The sequence below is a fragment of the Macaca nemestrina genome, chromosome 3 (genome assembly GCF_043159975.1).
Source record: "Macaca nemestrina isolate mMacNem1 chromosome 3, mMacNem.hap1, whole genome shotgun sequence".
Taxonomy (NCBI): Eukaryota; Metazoa; Chordata; class Mammalia; order Primates; family Cercopithecidae; genus Macaca; species Macaca nemestrina.
The window spans coordinates 6,704,655-6,724,139 of NC_092127.1; the positions used below are offsets into that span (position 1 = coordinate 6,704,655).

A 19,485-nucleotide genomic window follows, 5' to 3' on the forward strand; every position below is an offset into this window, starting at 1 on the left:
TTATGTCAGAGTGCAAAGATAGTTTAAAATTAGAAAATTGTGTTTTATCTTGTCATACCAACAAATTGAGAAAAAATGAGAGCATTATGGGAAATACAGAAATAGCACCTGATAAAATTCAACATCACTTCATGATAACATTTTGTTTTTACTGAAACAGGAGTAGAAAAGGACTTTCTTAACCCATTTTTTATTTCCCAAGAAAGCAAAAACCTGAAACAAATTTGGCAAAATTTCAGATAAAGCTGAATAGTGGGCCCACAGGAGTTTGTAATATAATCATCTGAACTTGTTTTTCTGTTTGTTTTTGGATCATCTGGATGTTAAATGAAAAAATAATTGAAATAGTGGAGGAAGTGATAATGTAGAAAATTCATAAAATGAGACACTGATGAAAGAACAGAAAACAAATGATACTAAAAAATTATGTAAAAGGGAATAAGATAACTATTGTTCATACCACATTTTAGATGGTTAGACAATGAATTTATGAAGGGTTAAAATAAATGGAAAATTGAAGAGATGAAAATTTACAAGAAATAGAGAAAGAGATAATGAGAACGAAAGAAGGCAATCGAAATGAAAAGTAGAATGAAACAAGAAGGCAATTTGAATCTAGTAAAGTAGATTTTTGGAAACAAGAGGTGTTAATTTGAAAAAGAAGAGGAGGAGAAGGAGAAAAGAGACAACCTGTTCCCAGTTCTGAAAATATATTAAGCAAAACATTCCTTTTCAGGGTCAATAATTTCTTTCTCTCAACTGTAGTAGAGAACAAACTGCTACACTCAAGTCATTTTTTTTTTTTTTTTTTTTTTTTTTTTTTTTTTTTTTTTTGGGTGTTGAAATGACTGGTGTGTAATATTTTTTAAAGCCTTCATTTTTGGTCAGCATAAGTTTCCTTCAGTTATTTTTCCATTTCTAGTTGCATTTCATTTTGAGGCTTACCATATCAAAGTGAGTATAAAGTTCTGCAATGTAGTCACTGTGGATTTCATGTCATGTATGATGGAAATGGAAATGTGTAGTTTACTTAAGAAAATTTTCTTCTTCTGTAACATCTGACTCTTCATCCTCATCATCTTCTGCTGGCTGATCCTTTCTTAGTTGGTAGCAGATACCTGTCCTGTTCCAGATACACACTTAGCTGACAGTGATCTCTGATGAGGTGACTTTGAATTTGCTCTTACCATGTCTAAATGAGATGAATAATCTGGTGCATACAGAGAATTTCAGAAAACCTCTAAATCTAAATCTTCATCCTCATCAATCTTTTGTATATTCTGGTAGGCAGCTGTGTAGGCCTCTAAAGCTTTGCTGTGAAATAACATTTCAATTGTGAAAAATTTGGAAAATATAGTCTTTCTAGCCTTTATTTTCTGCCTTTTAAAGTTGTCAATAGTTTCCCCCAGATGATGACTTGTTCGGGTGGCATCCCTTTCAGCTCTTTGTAATTCTGTGTCTGCCTTTGGTCCAAAGGAAGAAGGACCAAGCAATTGGCGCAGCCCCAAACCGCTGCTCCAGGGACTCCTCTCAGGAAAGGAGGTGTTCTGGAACCTCAAACGCTCCTTATGTGGTTTCTGGCTGAGCTGGGCAGTAACAACCTTAAAAAACATTCTTTTTTTTTTTTTTTTTGAGACAGAGTCTCGCACTGTTACCCAGGCTGGAGGGCAATGGCATGATCTCGGCTCACTGCAACCTCCGTCGCTGGGTTCATGCCATTCTCCTGCCTCAGCCTCCTGAGTAGCTGGGATTACAGGCGCCCTCCACCACGCCTGGCTAATTTTTTTGTATTTTTAGTAGAGACGGGGTTTCACTATGTTAGCCAGACTGGTCTCGAACTTCTGACCTCGTGATTCGCCCACCTCGGCCTCCCAAAGTGCTTTGATTACAGGCGTGAGCCACCATGCCTGGCCTTAAAAACGTTTTTTTAAAGGTCAAAATTCAAAAGATACAATAACATGTCGTTCAGGTGGGTTTCGATGACCTGTTCCTTCTACTTGAGTTAATTGCTTAGCTTCTCGATTCCTTGCTGTGAATGTTGCCTTGCGGTCATCCCGTTTCATTTTTACAATGGTTCCGTAAGCTTTCAAGGGTTAACCACTTTGGCTTCAAGTCTTTCAACCTCTGCTTGTCAATAATCCTGAAGTTTGGCAAACTCATCAGCAAAGTTCATCAGACCCAGCTTTAGATGTGGGGTCTCTGTAGTGGCATACGAATTGATTTCATTCATCAGGAGGCCCGCTTCGTCTCGCGGCCTGGCCGTTTTCTGTACATAGGCAGCAAAGAATTGGCACCGTTCTCCAAAATGCTTCTCCACATTTGAGACAGCTGCTTGCCGTTGTTTGGTTTGAACATTCCGGTTTTCCAATGTGCATCTCAACATCTTGCCTGGCGCACAACCAGGGACCCTGGGGGAGCCCAACGACGGGGGCTCTAAGGGGCCTGGGTGCGCGCTGGGGCGCAAGCCGCCCTCATGTCATGATTCTGTGGTTCTGTGATGATTGATGACCTCTTTGTGAAGTCAGAGAGCTGTCGGCCAGGCAACATCTCTAAGTGGGGATACAGGCAGCCATCTGCTGGTTGTAATTCTGGGGCAAAAGAACAGATAGCTACACTGTCCCCAAAATATCACATGCATGGAAGGATGTTGGAAATTAATGTTGGTGAAAAGAAAGTATATGAAAATGTCTTTATAAATGATAACATGCTATATAAGTGGCATTACAATGATCAAAGGTAAAGCAACACATATTATAAGGGTAAGACAAGATTTGATTACATAAGCACCTTAGCAGGCCTTAGGACATAAGAGACTTAATCCATTTCTTCCTATGTCTTGAGTGCCTGCAGGAGATGAATGAGACACAATCTACACAAGCACAGAGCTTGCAATCTTTTAGGGGCAACTGGGTACTTATGCATGACGCCAGGCAGACAGTGATGAGTGCCACCAGAGCAATGGCTGCCTCCTGTAGGGACAGAAAACACTTTCTTTCTACTCTCTGAGATTTCATAATTGACTCCAGGACAGTAGGCAAATGAACAGGAGAAAAAAGATGCACATTTATTACACGGATGGGAGCAGCACAAGAAAGAAAAGTGAGTACCCAAAACCCAGTGAAACTGACAAGCTTATCTACTTCTTCATAAAGAAGAGGGGATTGGGCATGTAGGCTGCTTAGGGGAAAGTAAGTGCTTTTTGGGGAAGATGAACAGGTGATAGCCTACGGTGATGTCTGTGAGTGGCCCGGACCCCCAGTCTCTTCTCCTGTGATACAGTGAATCTTGTCTCTGGAGGAGGAACTGAGTTCCTTTTTAGAAGATCTATCTTGAGGAGGTAAGGAAAGTTCAGGGACAGCCCCTCCCTGTGCTTCAGGGGAAAGAAAGGAGTGAGACAGGAGGGCAGGCGAAGGTCAGAGAGATCTTGTTGCTGAGGCCGTTGCTGAAGCCTTCCAGTCTCCTCCAGTTCAAAGTACTCTGCAGGCCAGCGCGCCATATCTTTTTCTGAGCCCCAACAATGGTCAGCTGTGACATCCAGGAAGGCTCTGAAGAGGACGTGGCATTCACCTTGCTCTTGAAGGACAGAGAATACTTGAAAAGAAAAAGATAGACAAAGGACTCAGACAAAAGAAATAGTTCTCTTTCCTCTCATGTAACATTTGGATATTTTTGCCAGTCATCCATCCCTGCCTTGAGGGAATTGAACAGAGAGCAGGCCAATTCGGAAGAAGAGATGAAAGTCTGTTGTGGAGAGCCCCTTAAGGGTCCTTGAACAGGTAGGACCAGCCGGAGGATAACGGGGTGTGCAGGTGTCCATCTAAGCACCACAGCTTGGTTGGGAGCAATTTTGGAATTCAAAGCCTCAGATCCCCACAGCCCTTTCTTCTCATCCCGCCTCTGGCAATGCATAAACAGGAAACAATCCAGGGGTGGCACCGGCCCAGCCCCTCCCACCCACGGACAGGCCAGAGCTGGTGGGTCAGCCTGTATCTCCACATTGGTGCCCCTGCTCAGAGGAATTGATTCATTCATGTGAAGCTATCTCCATAGCCCAAAGCAAGCTCATTTATTTATGAATAATTTGAAAAGGAAAGTACAAATCTTTTATGGGACTACTTCAGAATATTTCGTATTGTTACCCCCAAAAACTGGGGCTTATTTGTCTGGTGAGTAACAAACGACTCTCCAGGAGAACTCAGATTTTGATCAATAGGCATTGTGTTACTTGGCATAAGTAAGACGCACACAGGGAGTATTCTTCAAAGCCGTGTCTTCCCAAGGGAAAATGACAGGAGGGTTTGTTGGAGTGATGGAGAAGGGATGGGTGCATCATGGCATGTGTGTGTGTGGGGTACCAGTGGCCCAGACCCCCCTCTACGTGCCATGATGGGTCACAGTTTATGGGAATAAAGCTATGGCTCCTCTAAGGGAGGAGGGCTTTAGCATGGCATGAAGAAACTTAACTGCGGTCCGTCTGTAAGTTGCTGGGGTCTGTCAGTTGCTGGTTCCAACCAGCAAGGTGACTGCATTCCACACAGGCTGCAGGGCAAGAGGCTATAAAACAGGCTGCTTGCTCAGGTTGATTAGTCATTTCCTAAAATCCCTGGAAACCCTCTCTATCTGCTTACAAAAGTACCGTGAATCCTTCATTTACATGGTCAGAGTTCATAGTATCTCCAATCTGCATGCTTAGAATGGCCACTCTAAACAGTGATGTTGCTTATAAAGCCAAGGTACGGAGTTCTCCCAGTCCGTGCTGCTTGGTCAATGATCGGCAGTAACTTTCCCGCCAGGTTGATAGAGAACTGCGGGTGGAAACTTGCCTTGAAGAACAGATTTCCCTAAGGGAATCAGTGCTAAAGAACTGATACATTGTGAATGTGTTCTTTAGTAAAGCTTGTGAAGTATTTCAGAGGCCAAGGTGTATCAGGGTGTCCATAGGTGTGAAACATGTTAAAGGCCTTGAGTGGCTGATGGTCTAGATCTTGTCAGCATCTCTCCTTAGAAGTGCAAACTCAGGCCCCACGCTACACCTCGATTTCCAGGTGACGCGTATGCACGCTAAAGTTGAAGAAGTCTTGGTTTAGATACCTTTAAGAGGAAGTCGTAAGTCACCCTCCTCAACCCCCTAGGAATGTTTCCTAGGAGAAAGAAAGTTGAACATTGCTATCTTTTTACTCTGATATTAATGTTGATATCCAACAGGTCAAATATTAATAATTTTCCTTTAATATACTTGATTCTACTAGTTATACCATTTACTTATAATACCTAATGCAATGTAAACGCTATGTAAGTAGTTGTTACCCTGTATTGTTTAGGAAATAAGGCCAAGAAAAAAGTCTATACATTTTCAGTACAGATGCAACCATCCTTTTTATTTTTTTCACATATTTTTGATCCCTGGTTGATTGAATCCATGGATGGGGAACCCCCGGATACAGAGGTCCAACTGTATTTAAATTTAAATTAAGCTCTAGTTTGCAGTATTCACTCTATGACAGTGTAGTAAAAATCAACACAAAGCTGGGTGCAGTGACTCACACCTGTAATCCCAGTACTTTGAGAGGCCGAGGCAGAAGGATCACTTGAGGCTGGGAGTTTGAGACCAGCCTGGGCAACACAGTGAGACCCCACTTTCCCCCACAAAAAATCAACACAATACTTCTGATTGCATGATTGTTAAAAGTAAAGTAACACCTTGAAAAAGCCCCAGCTTGGTTTTTTTGTTTTTTTTTTTTTTTTATACTTTAAGTTCTAGGGTACATGTGCACAATGTGCAGGTTTGTTATATATGTATACATGTGCCATGTTGGTGTGCTGCACCCATTAACTCGTCATTTACATTAGGTATATCTCCTAATGCTATCCCTCCCCCCCGTCCCCTCCCCACAACAGGCCCCAGTGTGTGATGTTCCTCTTCCTGTGTCCAAGTGATCTCATTGTTCAATTCCCACCTATGAGTGAGAACATGCAGTGTTTGGTTTTCTGTTCTTACGAGAGTTTGCCGAGAATGATGGTTTCCAGCTGCATCCATGTCCTTACAAAGGACACAAATTCATTCTTTTTTATGGCTGCATAGTATTCCATGGTGTATATGTGCCACATTTTCTTAATCCAGTCTGTCACTGATGGACATTTGGGTTGATTCTAAGTCTTTGCTATTGTGAAAGTGCTGCAATAAACATATGTGTGCATGTGTCTTTATAGCAGCATGGTTTATAATCCTTTGGGTATATACCCAGTAATGGGATGACTGGGTCAAATGCTATTTCTAGTTCTAGATCCTTGAGGAATCGCCACACTGTTTTCCACAATGGTTGAACTAGTTTACAGTCCCACCAACAGTGTAAAAGTGTTCCTATTTCTCCACATCCTCTCCAGCACCTGTTGTTTCCTGATTTTTTAATGATTGCCATTCTAACTGGTGTGAGATGGTATCTCATTGTGGTTTTGATTTGCATTTCTCTGATGGCGAGTGATGATGAGCATTCTTTCATGTGTCTGTTGGCTGTATGTATGTCTTCTTTTGAGAAGTGTCTGTTCATATCCTTTGCCCACTTTTTGATGGGGTTGTTTGCTTTTTACTTGTAAATTTGTTTGAGTTCTTTGTAGGTTCTGGATATTAGCCCTTTGTCAGATGAGTCGATTGCAAAAATTTTCTGCCATTCTATAGGTTGCCTGTTCACTCCGATGGTAGTTTCTTTTGCTGTGCATAAGCTCTTTAGTTTAATTAGATCCCATTTATCAATTTTGGCTTTTGCTGCTGTTGCTTTTGGTGTTTTAGACATGAAGTCCTTACCCATGCCTATGTCCTCAATGGTATTCTTCTAGGTTTTCTTCTAGGGTTTTTATGGTTTTAGGTCTAACATTTAAGTGTCTAATCCATCTTGAATTAATTTTCATATAAGGAGTAAGGAAAGGATCCAGTTTCAGCTTTCTACTTATGGCTAGCCATTTTTCCCAGCATCATTTATTAAATAGGGAATCCTTTCCCCATTTCTTGTTTTTGTCAGCATTGTCAAAGATCAGATGGCTGTAGATGTGTGGTATTATTTCTGAGGGCTCTGTTCTGTTCCATTGGTCTATATCTCTGTTTTGGTACCAGTACCATGCTGTTTTGGTTACTGTAGTCTTGTAGTATAGTTTGAAGTCAGGTAGCGTGATGCCTCCAACTTTGTTCTTTTAGCTTATGATTGTCTTGGCAATGCAGGGTCTTTTTGGTTCCATATGAACTTTAAAGCAGTTTTTTCCAATTCTGTGAAGAAACTCATTGGTAGCTTAATGGGGATGGCATTGAATCTATAAATTACCTTGGGCAGTATGGTCATTTTCACAATATTGATTCTTCCTATCCATGAGCATGGAATGTTCTTCCATTTGTTTATGTCCTTTTTCTTTTCTTTTCTTTTTTTTTTTTTTTGAGACGGAGTCTCGCTCTGTCGCCCAGGCTGGAGTGCAGTGGCGCGATCTCGGCTCACTGCAAGCTCCGCCTCCCAGGTTCACGCCATTCTCCTGCCTCAGCCTCCCGAGTAGCTGGGACTACAGGCTCCCACAACCGCGCCCGGCTAATTTTTTGTATTTTTAGTAGAGACGGGGTTTCACCGTGGTCTCGATCTCCTGACCTTGTGATCCGCCCGCCTCGGCCTCCCAAAGTGCTGGGATTACAGGCGTGAGCCACCGTGCCCGGCTCTATGTCCTCTTTTATTTCACTGAGCAGTGGTTTGTAGTTCTCCTTGAAGAGGTCCTTTACATCCCTTGTAAGTTGGATTCCTAGGTATTTATTCTCTTTGAAGCAATTGTGAATGGGAGTTCATTCATGATTTGGCTCTCTGTTACTGGTGTATAAGAATGCGTGTGATTTTTGCATATTGATTTTGTATCCTGAGACTTTGCTGAAGTTGCTTATCAGCTTAAGTAGATTTTGGACTGAGATGATGGAGTTTTCTAAATATACAATCATGTCATCTGCAAACAGGGACAGTTGGACTTCTTCTTTTCCTAACTGAATACCCTTGATTTCTTTTTCTTGCCTGATTGCCCTAGCCAGAACTTCCAACACTATGTTGAATAGGAATGGTGAGAGAGGGCATCCCTGTCTTGTGTCAGTTTTCAAAGGGAAGGCTTCCAGTTTTTGCCCATTCAGTGTGATATTGGCTGTGGGTTTGTCATAAATAGCTCTTATTATTTTGAGATATGTTCCATCAATACCAAATTTATTGAGAGTTTTTAGCATGAAGGGCTGTTGAATTTTGTCAAAGGCCTTTTCTGCATCTGTTCAGATAATCATGTGGTTTTTGTCTTTGGTTCTGTTTATATGCTGGATTACGTTTATTGATTTGTGTATGTTGAACCAGCCTTGCATCCCAGGGCTGAAGCCCACTTGATCATGGTGGATAAGCTTTTTGATGTGCTGCTGGATTTGGTTTGCCAGTATTTTATTGAGGATTTTTTCATTGATGTTCATCAGGTATATTGGTCTAAAATTATCTTTTTTTGTTGTGTCTCTGCCAGGCTTTGGTATCAGGATGATGTTGGCTTCATAAAATGAGTTAGGGAGGATTCCCTCTTTTTCTATTGATTGGAATTGTTTCAGAAGGAATGGTACCAGCTCCTCCTTGTACCTCTGGTAGAATTCGGCTGTGAATCCGTCTGGTCCTGGACTTTTTTTGATTGGTAGGCTATTAATTATTGCCTCAATTTCAGAGCCTGCTATTGGTCTATTCAGGGATTCAACTTCTTCCTGGTTTAGTCTTGGGAGAGTGTAAGTGTCCAGGAAATTATCCATTTCTTCTAGGTTTTCTAGTTTATTTGCATAGAGGTGTTTATAGTATTCTCTGATGGTAGTTTGTATTTCTGTGGGATCGGTGGTGATATCCCCTTTATCATTTTTAATTGCATCTATTTGATTCTTCTCTCTTTTCTTCTTTATTAGTCTTGCTAGCGGTCTATCAATTTTGTTGATCTTTTCAAAAAACCAGCTCCTGGATTCATTGATTTTTTGGAGGGTTTTTTGTGTCTCTATCTCCTTCAGTTCTACTCTGATCTTAGTTATTTCTTGCCTTCTGCTAGCTTTTGAATGTGTTTTCTCTTGCTTCTCTAGTTATTTTAATTGTGATGTTAGGGTGTCAATTTTAGATCTTTCCTACTTTCTTTTGTGGGTATTTAGTGCTATAAATTTCCTGCTACACATTGCTTTAAATGTGTCCCAGAGATTCTGTTGTATGTTGTATCTTTGTTCTCATTAGTTTCAAAGAACATCTTTATTTCTGCCTTCATTTCGTTATGGACCCAGTAGTCATTCAGGAGCAGGTTGTTCAGTTTCTATGTAGTTGAGCGGTTTTGATTGAGTTTCTTAGTCCTGAGTTCTAGTTTGATTGCACTGTGGTCTGAGAGGTAGTTTGTTATAATTTCTGTTCTTTTACATTTGCTGAGGTGTGCTTTACTTCCAACTATGTGGTCAATTTTGGAATAAGTGCAATGTGGTGCTGAGAAGAATGTACATTCTGTTTATTTGGGGTGGAGAGTTCTGTAGATGTCTATTAGGTCTGCTTGGTGCAGAGTTGAGTTCAATTCCTGGATATCCTTGTTGACTTTCTGTCTTGTTGATCTGTCTAATGTTGACAGTGGGATGTTAAAGTCTCCCATTATTATTGTATGGGAGTCTAAGTCTCTTTTTAAGTCTCTAAGGACTTGCTTTATGAATCTGGGTGCTCCTGTATTGGGTGCATATATATTTAGGATAGTTAGCTCTTCCTGATGAATTGATCTCTTTACCATTATGTAATGGCCTTCTTTGTCTGTTTTGATCTTTGATGGTTTAAAGTCTGTTTTATCAGAGACTAGGATTGCAACCCCTGCTTTTTTTTGTTCTCCATTTGCTTGGTAGATCTTCCTCCATCCCTTTATTTTGAGCCTATGTGTGTCTCTGCATGTGAGATGGGTCCCCTGAATACAGCAAACTGATGGGTCTTGACTCTATCCAGTTTGCCAGTCTGTGTCTTTTAATTGGAGCATTTAGTCCATTTACATTTAAGGTTAATATTGTTATGTGTGAACTTGATCCTGTCATTATGATATTAGCTGGTTATTTTGCTTGTTACTTGATGTAGTTTCTTCCTATCATTGATGGACTTTACATTTTGGCATGTTTTTGCAATGGCTGGTACCGGTTGCTCCTTTCCATGTTTAGTGCTTCCTTCAGGATCTCTTGTAGGGCAGGCCTGGTGTTGACAAAATCTCTAAGCATTTGCTTGTCTGTAAAGGATTTTATTTCTCCTTCACTTATGAAACTTAGTTTGGCTGGATATGAAATTCTGGGTTTAAAATTCTTTTCTTTAAGAATGTTGAATATTGGCCCCCACTCTCTTCTGGCTTGTAGAGTTTCTGCCGAGAGATCTGCTGTTAGTCTGATGGGCTTCTCTTTGTGGATAACCCAACCTTTCTCTCTGGCTGCCCTTAACATTTTTTCCTTCATTTCGTCTTTGGTGAGTCTGACAATTATGTGTCTTGGAGTTGCTCTTCTTGAGGAGTATCTTTGTGGCATTCTCTGTATTTCCTGAATTTGAATGTTGGCCTGTCTTACTAGGTTGGGGAAGTTCTCCTGGATGATATCTTGCAGAGTGTTTTCCAACTTGGTTCCATTTTCCCCATCACTTTCAGGCACACCAATCAGACGTAGATTTGGTCTTTTCACATAATCCCATATTTCTTGGAGGCTTTGTTCATTTCTTTTTACTCTTTTTTTCTCTACATTTCTCTTCTCACTTCATTTCATTCATTTGATCTTCAATCACTGATAATCTTTCTTCTAGTTGATCAAGTCAGTTACTAAAGCTTGTGCATTTGTCATGTAGTTCTCGTGTCATGGTTTTCATCTCTATCAGTTCTCTTAAGGTCTTCTCTGCATTGATTATTCTAGTTATCCATTCATCCATTCTTTTTTCAAGGTTTTTGTTTCTTTGTGCTGGTTACGTAGTTCCTCCTTTAGCTCTGAGAAGTTTTATCGACTGAAGCCTTCTTCTCTCAACTCGTCAAAGTCATTCTCCATCCAGCTTTGTTTCATTGCTAGTGATTAGCTGCATTCCTTTGGAGGGGGAGATGTGCTCTGATTTTTTGAATTTCCAGCTTTTCTGCACTGCTTTTCCCCCATCTTTGTGGTTTTATCTGCCTTTGGTCTTTGATGATGGTGACGTACTGATGGGGTTTTGGTGTGGGTGTCCTTTCTGTTTGTTAGTTTTCCTTCCAACAGTCAGGACCCTCAGCTGCAGGTCTGTTGGAGTTTGCTTGAGGTTCACTCCAGACCCTGTTTGCCTGGGTATCAGCAGCGGGGGCTGTAGAAGTTAGAATATTGCTGTACAGTGAGTGTTGCTGTCTGATTCTTGCTCTGGAAGCTTCGTTTCAGGGTGTACCCAGCCGTGTGAGGTGTGATGTGTCAGTCTGCACCTAGTGGGGAATGTCTCCCAGTAAGGCTACTCAGGGGTCAGGGACCCACTTGAGCAGGCAGTCTGTGTGTTCTCAGATCTCATCCTCCTTGCTGGGAGAACCACTGCTCTCTTCAAAGCTGTTAGGGAGTTTTACATCTGCCGAGGTTTCTGCTGCTTTTTGTTTAGCTATGCCCTGTCCCCAGAGGTGGAGTCTACAGAGGCAGGCAGGCCTCCTTGAGCTGCAGTGGGGTCCACCCAATTCGAGCTTCCTGGCGGCTTTGTTTATCTACTTAAGCCTCAGCAATGGTGGGCGCCCCTCCCCCAGCCTCACTGGATCTCCAACTGCTGTGTTAGCAATGAGGGAGGCTCCATGGGCATGGTTCCCTCTGGGCCAGGTGTGGGATATAATCTCCTGATGTGCCATTTGCTAAGACCCTTGGTAAAGCGCAGTATTAGGGTGGGAGTTACCCGATTTTCCAGGTGTTGTGTGTCTCAATTTCCTTTGGCTAGGAAAAGGAATTCCCTTCCCCCTTGCGCTTCCCAGGTGAGGTGATGCGTCTCCCTGCTTCAGCTCTCACTGGTCAGGCTGCACAGCCCCAGCTTGTTATATCTTATTTTCCTTACACAAAGTCTATTCATTAAATGGCTGAGTGGGAGTAAATATCATTCCTAATTTTAAGATCCAATGACAGGTAATTAATGAACTATACTATACATAATTTTCGTATTTATAGACGTTTGTCACTTTACATTTTGTTAGTCTTACCATATGTGCTGCTTTGTTTTAATTCCAGTACTTAAGTTTATTAACACATACTGTGAAAGTGTAGCTATAACATCATCAAATTGGTTATCAGAGTCTTTCTTGCTGATCAGCTTTCTATTTTTAAAGAGTAATTGTTACAAAGATTAAACTTATCCTAGAATCTTGTTCCTCTTTTTTAAAAAAATTTGCTGTCCACTTTTTTAAGTTTCTTCTATCTGGTCTTGTTCTATCACCCAGGCTGGAGTGCAATGGTGTGATCTTGGCTCACTGCAACCTCTGCCTTCCAGGTTCAAGCAATTCTTCTGCCTCAGCCTCCTGAGTAGCTGGGGTTACAGGCATGCGCCACCACACCCAGCTAATTTTGTATTTTTTAGTAGAGACGGGGTTTCTCCATGTTGGTCAGGCTGGTCTCAAACTCCCTACCTGAGGTGATCCACCCTTCCCGGCCTCCCAAAGTGCTGGTATTACAGGCCTGAGCCACCGCACCCAGTCCTTAAGTTTCTTAAATTCAGTCTAAAAATATACCCCTCACCACTGGATATATGGCTATACTTACATAATATTTATACTTGGTATCATCATTTAACATGTGAAATGTATTAATAATTTCTAGAACTTCTGCCTGATGAGGAAGACTTTTTCGATTCCTAATCATCATTAATTTTGTTTCAGTGCTCTGAGACACACTCCACAAGTTGAGAAATGCCCTTCTAGCTTCTGTCTTGCATCGCTAGGTGCAGCATCCAATTGATTATCGTGTATTTGGTCTGGTTAGAGTTGTTTTTCTCATTTTGAGCTTGTCTTCAATATCACCATAGATTGGGTTTAATCCTCTAAATCCATATTGGATTTGAATCAGCCCTGAAGGCAGTGACAGTACTAGATACATTTTTTTTTTAGGTTTTAGCGACAAAGACAACAATCCCCAAACTATTCTTGAGAAGTCTACTTTTTGATATAAATTAGGGAAAGGAGATTCAATCAATAGAGAGACTGAATATACAAAATGAGCCATGGCCATACCACATATAAAATGCCTCTGTAACAACTGGCCCTAAATGGCCAAGATTTGATTAATAACTGACAGCTTCCCTAATTTTTGTCCCTGCTTCCAATGCCAAGTATGCCCCCCTAACCAATCACATGGGATGCTCGCCTCTAGCCAGCCTGCCTGCAGCTTCCCCAGGCCATGGTCTCCATCAGGGCACACCTGATGCCTTCTCTTTTTTTCTGCTCTGAAGCTTTCCCACCCCTCTGCCTTCCATTGAGTCTCTGCAACAACGCAAGTAATAGTGGGTGATTCCCTTGTTGTAGCAAGCTCTGAATGAACAGCTTTTCATAGTTCTCATTTGATTGTTCTTCTTTTAATTTCTACACAATCAATGCATTAAGTGTATATTGAATGTCCTCTATATATGTGCATTCTGGTGGAGAAGGCCTAAGACTGGGACTCAACAGAGCAGACAATCTAGCTTCCCAGCTGAAGGAAACAATAACTGAACAGTTTTTCAGGGAATCGTATGAAATAATGAGGCAGATTATCATAAACTGTGACTGATTTTTGCTGCACCATGAACTTCTTTAGGGTGGACATGGTGACAAAACGCTCACGCTGACTTAAACAGAAGTGGGAAGCTACCTTTTCACACAAGTAAGATGTGCAGTTGAGTATGGCCTGACTGAGAGAAGGAATTGTGTCAGCAGGATTCTCCTCTCCACAGTGCTTCTACTAGCTTGGTTCCCCTGCCAGGTGTTTATGGCAGCATCTCCTGACTTCAACTCCCAGAATCTCTGGGATTCCCCATCCTGCTTTCAAGATGCTGCAGAGGAAGCCCACTGCAAGCTTCATGTCTTTGGAGCAGCAAATTCAATCAAGAGTGCAGGACCTTCTTTCCCAGAGCCTCAGCTAAGTCTTCATGTCCTGTTGGCTTCACTTGGGTTAAATTCCAATCCCTAACACAGTCATGTGGCAAGGGAGATGGGAAATGGTCATTGGCCTGAGCAAATGTGAACTCACTCTTGTCCCATGAAGGAAGGCACGAGTCATATCTCTTTATGCTCCAAAATTTAGCCCAGTGCTCTCAATAAATGACTCTTTTTTGTGATATGAAAGAAAACCAAGAAGGGTTGACTTGGTGGGAAGATGAACTCAGAGCTTTGGTAGGGAAGGAGTGAGACCCCAAGGCTTAGGTTGGGGATAATAGGTAGATGCAATTGAGAGCTCTCTCTGTAATATTCTCTGGAATGCTTGGACTTCAGAAGTGGCCCACGTGGCCTAATTGGAAGATAGTGGGCCCTTCTTACTTGAAGACCAGATAGTGAGACAGTGCCTTATAAGACAACGTCTGTCCTTCTCAGGATCTGCCTCTACCTCCACTCCCAACCACGAGATTCATAATTAAGGTCAGATGTCAGCACAACCTAACGGGGAAAGCAGAGCCTGCTAAGGGAGAAAAGGGATTCTACGCCCGAGCAGCTCAGAACCTGACTGGTGTGTACTGGCAAGAACTGGCGAGTATGTCTGGGAGTGAATCTCCATGGTGCTGGACCAGAGGGTTGGAATCCAGAACTGGGTAAGAGAGAGTTTCTCCCTAAGGGGCCACTCACCTATCACTCAGAATTAGCTATCTGGCAAGGGTCCCAGGATGTGGGTCTCATACGCTGCTTGGATAAGTCTTGGAAACTTGGATAAAGTGTTGGCCTACATAAAACGAAGTAAAGATGGCAGAACTGCCAAGGCTGACTGTGGAGAAAAGAAACAAGAGACTTGGAGAAGTGGACATGCTAGAATAGGTCTCTCACGGGAGGTCAGTTGGCCATGCTCCTGGGGAGAACACTGCATGTATGCAGGTGATAAGGAATGCACTGTTGAGTTTGGAGTCCTAATTAGGGAAAAGGAGTCAGGATGGCAGGACCAGGGGAAAGCAAAAAAATGGATAAGTTGTAAGTTTGCCTTTCTTCACGGTCCAGGACACAGAGCCATCCTATGAAAATAACTCACCATCTTCCTGCACCCAGCTATTACCAGACCGTCGGCTGATAGAAAAATGCAAGTTAGCTCACTGCGACTTATCAGTACCGCAGAAAGCCGTCAGCACACAGCACAAGCACCATCCTATAAAATCCCCAGCAAGCTTGCAGTCAGCTCCTCTCTTGCTGACTTGCCTGTTGCTTTCCTGAAACATACTTTCCTGCTTTTCTAATAAATTTGCCTTTCTTTACCTATAACTATCTTGATAAATTCTTTTTACCATCTGCGCCACTAGCCCCAGATAGTTGCTACCCATGACAGTGAGGACACCAGCACATTGAGAAACTCAGTGGCAACTGTCTTCTGTAGGTTGGGGCCGACAAGAGATGACAGTACAGAACTGGTCACACAGTAGCAGAGGCCAGCAGCACTTAATTGTCAGAAGCTAGATGGCATAATAAGGACGGTAAATTTGGAAGGACAGTCAGGGGGCATCTAAGGAGGTGTTTCTAGAAACATGGTGATTCTAGGGGAAAGATAAATGGGCAGGCAACCAGGCATTGTTTACAGGGTACCCTAAAAATCTTAGTGCAGTTTTAAGCTCTAAAGAGAGATCAAGAATGATACGTTTAAAACAACTAAAAGTATAATTGGATTGTTCACAACACAAAGGATAAATGCATTAAGGAATGGAGACCCAATTTTATGTGATGTGATTAGTACTCACTGCATGCCTGTATCAAAACATTTCATGTACCCCATAAATACATACACCTACTGTGTACGCTCAAAAATTAAAACAAAAAAAAAAGAGAAAAAAGAAAAAAGAATGGATGATAAGGAGGCTAAAGTCAGCCATTCCTAGTGGGAAGTTATACCTTCTTGCCCAATTTCAAGACCTAAGCTAGTTCTCAGACACAGAACTCATTGAGTAAAGAAAAGGTCCAGCACATGCCGAGAAGGACCTGTACATGCAGGATATACAGCACAGCCTTTGCAGTGTGGATTCCCCAGTGCTCCCAAAAGAAACTACGGCCACCTATGTAGGTGCCATACCTTGGAAAGAAGGGAACACCCAGATCTTATATCCAAGGCTCTTGAATAGAGCAATATCCGAGAAATCTAATGTCACCGTGGCTTCCCTGTTAGAGTAGAGAAATGTAGGTATGAGAAAATAAATAAGGCAGGAGGCTCAGCATGGCCATGGGCAGCAGCGGTGGTGGTGGTAGAGGTGGAGATGGAGTCCTGGACAGGAGGACTGGGTGTTGTTCCTGTGCAGTCAGGTCAGAGTGATGATTGTGACGTTTGGAATGATACAGCATTGATAGAAGCTTATGACAAAGCCATGCTTCTTTTAAGCCACTGTTCTCAAGAATGATGACATTTGTGAAACTTCAGATAACCAAAAGGCACACCTAAAAGAAAACCCAAGAAGGATAAGAGCCAAAAATAGAATATGCAACTCCTGTGTGAATACGCAAACAGGAAAGCTGGTGGCGCATGTTCTGCATTAGGTCAGAAGACAACTGTCTTCACCCAGCTACATCATTGCTTCAGTTGATTGTATTTTATTCTTCTTATTATTATTTTGAGACAGCATCTTGCTCTGTCACCCAGGCTGGAGTGCAGTGGCACGATCATAACTCACAGCAGCCTCCACCTCTCAGGCCCTACCCATCCTCCTGCCTCAGCCTCCTGAGTAGCTGGGACTTAATTTTTACTTTTCATAGAGGCAGGTTCTTACTACATGGCCCAGGCTGGTCTTGAACTTCTGGGCTCAAGCGATTCTCCCGCCTCAGCCTCCCAAAGTGCTGGGATTACGGGTGTAAGCCACCACAGCCTGAGCCACTTTGGTTGATTTTAAGGGAAAAACCCATGTTGCGGTGTACACTGGATATGGAAATGGAGAGGAGCAAAATCTGCCTGATCTACTACTTTCCCCAACCTCTGAAGTAGCTAATAATATAGAATAGAACACTCAGGAGAATGAAAGTCAAGTTCCAATGGATGAAAATGAGAACTCCAAGTCTCCTGGAAATAAACCAAATAACATCAAATCAAAAGCTACTCCATGGAACTCCTTTCTCCTTCTGCCACCCCCATGTCAGGGTCAGGACTGAGACCAGGAAAGCCAGGTCTAAAATTCAATGTTCCTCCACCAGCACCCCATTTCCTGTCATGCTGGCTGCCTTCATTTCCCTCTGGACCATCAATAATTCCTCCACTTCCACCTGTCATATGTCCAGAGTCTCTTAATGATGCTTTGCTTTGGGAAGTGTGATCATCTCTCAGTACCTAACTGGCTATCATACTAGCTATTATATGGTGTGATGGTTAATATTAGGTGTCAATTTGATTGGATGGAAGGATGCCTTGATAGCTGGTAAAGTACTGTTTCTGGGTGTGTCTATGATGGTGTTGCTAGAGGAGACTGACATTTGAGTGGGTGGGCTGGGAGAGGAAGACCCACCCTCAGTGTGGGTGGGCACCATCCTATCGGTTGCCAGTGATGCAGGCAGAAGTGGGTGGGATAACCTTGCCTGCTGAGTCCTCTGGCTGCCTTCCTTCTCCTGTGCTGGATGCTTCCTCCTACTTCTCCTGCCCTTGGACATTAGACTCCAGGTTCTTTGGACTCTGGGACTTGCACTAGTGGTTTGCTGGGGGCTCTCGGGTCTTTGGCCACAGACTTTCAGTCTGCATAAGGCTGCATAATCAGCTTCCCTGGTTTGAGGCTTTTAGACTCGGACTGAGCGACTACCAGCTTCTCTCTTCCCCAGCTAGAAGACAGCGTATCATGGGCCTTCACCTTGTGATTGTGTGAGTCAGTTCTCCCTGATAAACTCTCTCAGAGTAAGAACTGGCTCATACACACACAATGCATGATATGTATATGATATATATATAGAATATTAATGTAAATGGTATAGATACACATATATATAACCCATGTATATACATACACATATATCCTACTAGTTCTGTCCCTCTGGAGAACCTTGACTAATACATATGAGGGTTTCTTTGTGTGTTTTTTGAGATGGGTGGTGTGATCTAGGCTCACTGCAACCTCCGCCTCCCAGGTTCAAGCAATTCTCCGGCCTCAGCCTCCCAAGTAGCTGGGATTACAGGCATGCGCCACCACGCCTGGCTAATTTTTGTATTTTTAGTAGAGGCGGAGTTTCATCATGTTGCCCAGGCTGGTCTTGAACTCCTGGCCTCAAGTGATCTGCCCACCTCAGCCTCCCAAAGTGATGGGATTACAGGCATAAGCCACCATGCCTGGCATGAGGCACCGCGCCTGGTGAGTTTCAAACTAAAAATAAAAGAGAAAGGTGCTCACATGTCAATTAAGAAGTAATTCTGCCATCATTATAAAAGTGAATCTTACTTTTGCATAAATTTTATGATTTGTGGAAAACAAATGTTTTACAATATTTAAAAAAATCGAGTTGTTAAAAAGTTGAAAAGTTAATGTAAAACAACATTAAAGGGATTTTGATGCCAAAACTATTAGATAAAAAGTTGATCTACATCCACCCCAGAATTCTCATCATATCAAAATATCATCTCACCAAAGACTTGCTGGTTGGTTGTGTGGGCAAAACATATGTATACAATGAAGAGATCCTTAGGATCTGATGATATTGCATCACCAGGAGTCAGACAACCAGACATGCTTTTTCATTTGTCATGTAGTGTGCACCTGTGATGTGTTCTTGTCAAAAGAGCTCAACTGAAATTTAGTTGAGCTTTTAGATCTAATTTTCCATTTGCAGAAGATACTGGGGCTAGAACAACAAGTTAAATGACACCATTAAAGAAATGACCAGATAGGTTCAGAATGTGGAATATTGTAGAGATAACTGGCCTCATTTCTTCAAAATATCAGCATTCAGGAAGAAGAAGGAAGTGGAGTGGGTAACTCTTCTAGACTCAAAGTTACTTAAGGCCAGGCAGGGTGGCTCAAGTCTGTAATCCCAGCACTTTGGGAGGCTGAGACAGGAGATGCACTTGAGGCCAGGAATTTGAGACCAGCCCGGGCAACATAGCCAGACCCCATCTCTACAAAAATCATTAAAAAATTAGCCAGGCATGATGGTGAGTGCCTGTAGTCCCAGCTGCTCAGGTGGCTGGGCTGGGAGGATCTGTTGCGCCCAGGAGTTCAAGATCGCAGTGAGCTATGATTGCGCCACTACCTGACAGCCTAGGTGACAGATCAAGACTCTGTCTCTAAAAAAATAAAAATAAAAGTTACTTAGGAGACTTAATAACTAAAGGCAATGTGCAATCTTTGATTGGAACCCTTTGTTTGTTTGTTTATT

General features: G+C 42.4%; 2 long non-coding RNA genes and 2 pseudogenes across 7 annotated transcripts in view; 2 read left to right on the forward strand and 2 right to left on the reverse strand.

Annotated features, from left to right (window-relative positions):
- Positions 1 to 811: 811 nt before the first annotated feature.
- LOC105466752 (CBY1-interacting BAR domain-containing protein 1-like) lies at positions 812 to 2,458 on the reverse strand (annotated as a pseudogene).
- A 90-nt stretch (positions 2,459 to 2,548) lies between these two features.
- On the forward strand, positions 2,549 to 15,404 carry LOC105466606 (uncharacterized). Of its 6 annotated transcripts, none has more exons than XR_011620768.1 (4): positions 2,549 to 3,099; positions 3,677 to 3,776; positions 13,778 to 14,765; positions 15,163 to 15,404. It is a non-coding gene; the product is annotated as an uncharacterized lncRNA (long non-coding RNA). The 6 variants fall into 6 exon arrangements; XR_978307.2 differs by having other exon boundaries at positions 13,778 to 14,683; XR_011620769.1 differs by having other exon boundaries at positions 13,914 to 14,765.
- LOC139362268 (uncharacterized) overlaps positions 3,107 to 19,485 on the reverse strand; it is a 29,290-nt gene continuing 12,911 nt past the window's right edge. The window contains exon 4 of the long non-coding RNA XR_011620773.1: positions 3,107 to 3,591. This is a non-coding gene — a long non-coding RNA (uncharacterized lncRNA). The remainder of the gene's footprint in view (positions 3,592 to 19,485) is intronic.
- Positions 15,890 to 17,584, forward strand: LOC105466753 (survival motor neuron protein-like; annotated as a pseudogene).